The sequence below is a fragment of the Aotus nancymaae genome, unplaced genomic scaffold (assembly GCF_030222135.1).
Source record: "Aotus nancymaae isolate 86718 unplaced genomic scaffold, 86718_ANA_hifiasm-v0.15.2.pri h1tg000007l, whole genome shotgun sequence".
In the NCBI taxonomy this organism is placed as follows: domain Eukaryota; kingdom Metazoa; phylum Chordata; class Mammalia; order Primates; family Aotidae; genus Aotus; species Aotus nancymaae.
The window spans coordinates 59,293,925-59,297,091 of NW_026988418.1; the positions used below are offsets into that span (position 1 = coordinate 59,293,925).

The following is a 3,167-nucleotide window of genomic DNA, read 5'->3' on the forward strand; positions in this document are numbered from 1 at the left end:
TAAACTGGAAGAAGCAACTGTTAAAATAGAAGCAAAGAAACATGAAAAAGCAAGAAAACATGATACCTCCAAAGGAACATTATAATTACCAATAACAGATCCCAAAGAAAAGGAAATCTATGAAATGCCTGGAAAAAATTCAAAACAATGAAATTAGAAAAAGTCAGTGAGATAGGACAGCCCAAGTGAACAATACAAAGAAATCAAGGAAAGAATTCATGATCTGAATGACAAATTCAACAAAATAAATGCTTAAGGAAGTCCTATCACTGGAAGTAAAAGTACTATATTACATACATATGAAAACACACAAAAAATAAAACTCATTGATAAAGCAGATACACAAATGAGAAAAAAGGAATCAACTGTTATTACTACAAAACAGATCAAATTGTAGAAGTAAACAGTAACAGAGAACAAAATATACAAAACAATCAGAAAACAATGAACAAGATGATAATAACATGTCCTCACTTGTCAAAAAAAAGATATAGACTATCTGAATGAATTTTTTAAAAAAAGACAAACTATATGCTATCTAAAAAACTTACTTCACATGTAAAGACACACATAGATTGAAAGAAAGGGAATAGACAAAAATATTCCAGACAAACAGAAGCCAAAAACATATTTCTGTAGCTATACTTATATCAAACAAAATAGACTTAAAGTCAAAAAACATAAAAAGAGACAAAAAAAGGTGATTGAAAATGATAAAGGGATTAATTCAGCAAGAGGATATAGCAATTGTAAATATATATGTACCTAACACTGGAGCACCCAGATATATAAAACAAATATTGTAGAAATAGACTCCAATATACTAATAGTTTGGGACTTCAACATCTCACTTTCATTATTGCACAGATCTAGACAGAAAACCAGCAAAGAAACATACTCAATCTGCACTAGAGACTAAATGAACCTAACAGGTTACAAGACATTTCATCCAACAGCTTCAGAATGCACATCCTACTCATCAGCACATGGAACATTCTCCATGATAGACCATATATTAGATCACAACACAAATCTTAATGAATTTTTTAAAATCAAAATTATAACAAGTATCTTCTCAGCCCACAGTGGAATAAAACTGAAAATAAATAACAAGAGGAACTTTAGAAACTGTAAAAATACATGGAAATTAAAAAACATGCTCCTAATAATTGGGTCAATAAAGAGATTCAGAAGGAAATTTAAAAATTATGTGAACCAAATGGAAATGGAAACATGTCCTTTCTGCCCATGAACCCCACTAAGGAAGCATCGTTAAAGACTCTTGTTCCCCTGACATCATGTCTAAGTCAGAGCCTCCTAAAGAGCCCAAACAACTGAGGAAGTTCTTCATTGGATGGTTGAGCTTTGAAACAACCGATGAGAGGCTGAGGAACAACTGTGAGCAATGGGGAACGCTCATGGACTGAGTGGTAATGGGAGATCCAAACACCAAGCGCTCTGGGGGCTTTGGGTTTTTCACATATGCCACTGTGGAGGAGGTGAATGCAGCAATGAATGCAAGGCCACACAAGGTGGATGGAAGAGTTGTGGAACCAGAGAGCTGTCTCAAGAGAAGATTCTCAGAGACCAGGTGCCCATTTAACTGTGAAAAAGGTATTTGTTGGTGGCATTAAAGAAGACATTGAAAAACATCAGCTAAGAGATTATTTTGAACAGTATGGAAATGGAAGTGATTGAAATAATGACTGACTGAGGCAGTGACAAGAAAAAGGGCCTTGCCTTTGTAGTCTTTGACAATGATGACTCCGTGGATAAGGCTGTCATTCAGAAATACTGTACTGTAAATGACCACAACTGTGAAGTTAGGAAAGCCCTGTCAAAGCAAGAGATGGCTAGTGCTTCATCCAGCCAGAGAGGTCGAAGTGGTTCTGGAAACTTTGGTGGTGGTCATGGAAGTGGTTTTCGGTGGGAATGACAACTTTGGTCATGGAGGAAACTTCAGTGATTGTGGTGGCTTTGGTGGCAGCCATGGTGGTGGTGGATATGGTGGCAGTAGGGATAGCTATAATGGATTTGGTAATGACAGAAGGAATTCTGCAGGTGGTGGAAGCTACAATTATTTTGGCAATTATAATAATCAGTCTTCAAATTTTGGACTCACGAAAGGAGGAGACTTTGGAAGCAGAAGCTCTGGCCCCTATTGTAGTGGAGGCCAATACTTTGCCAAACCATGAAACCAAGGTGGCTATGGTGGTTCCAGTAGCAGCAGCAGCTATGGTAGTGGCTGCAGATTCTAATTACTGCCAGGAAACAAAGTTTAGCAGGAGAGGAGAGCCAGAAAAGTGACGGGAAAGCTACAGGTTACAACAAATTTTTGAACTCAGCCAAGCACAGTGGTGGCAGGGCCTAGCTGCTACAAAGAAGACATGTTTTAGACAAATATTCATATGCATGGGCAAAAAACTTGGAGAGGACTGTATTTGTGACTAACTGTATAACAACAAGGTTTGGTTTTTTTTTTCTGTTCTGTACAAAGTGTAAAGCATTCCAACAAAGGTTTTTAATGTAGATTTTTTTTTGCACCCATGCTGTTGATTGCTAAATGTAAGAGTCTGATCATGATGCTGAATAAATGTGTCTTTTTAAAAAATGTGCTAAGTTAGTCTACTCTGAAGGCATCTTGGTAAATTTCCCCAACAGTGTGAAGTTAGAATTCCTTCAGGGTGATACCAGGTTCTATTTGGCATTTATCTTCAGAAACCTTGTCATAATTGAACTGATAGTTACTGTTGTGACCTGAAGCTCACCATTAAAAGGGATTACCCAAGCAAAATCATGGAATTATTGGTTATAAAAATGATTGTTGGTACATCTTATGCAATATATCTAAATTGAATAATGGTACCAGATAAAATTATATATAGGAATGAAGTTTGTGTATCATCCATTATTATGTGTAATCAATAACTAATTTAATTCTCTTGGAGAAAAAAAAAGAAAGAAAACACAACTTACCAAAACCAATGGGATACTGCAAAGCATTGCTAAGTGGGAAGTTTATAGCAATAAGTGCCTACACCAAAAAAGCAGAAAGATTTCAAATAAACAACCAATGATGCACCTCAGTAAACCAGAAAAGCAAGAGCAAACCAGACCCAAAATTAGTAAAAGCAAAGAAAAATAAAGATCAGAGCAGAAAAAAATGA

At 36.1% G+C, this 3,167-nt stretch overlaps 1 pseudogene; it reads left to right on the top strand.

Annotated features, from left to right (window-relative positions):
* The first annotated feature begins 1,298 nt into the window (after positions 1–1,298).
* Positions 1,299–2,258, top strand: LOC105721686 (heterogeneous nuclear ribonucleoprotein A1-like; annotated as a pseudogene).
* Positions 2,259–3,167: the final 909 nt, after the last annotated feature.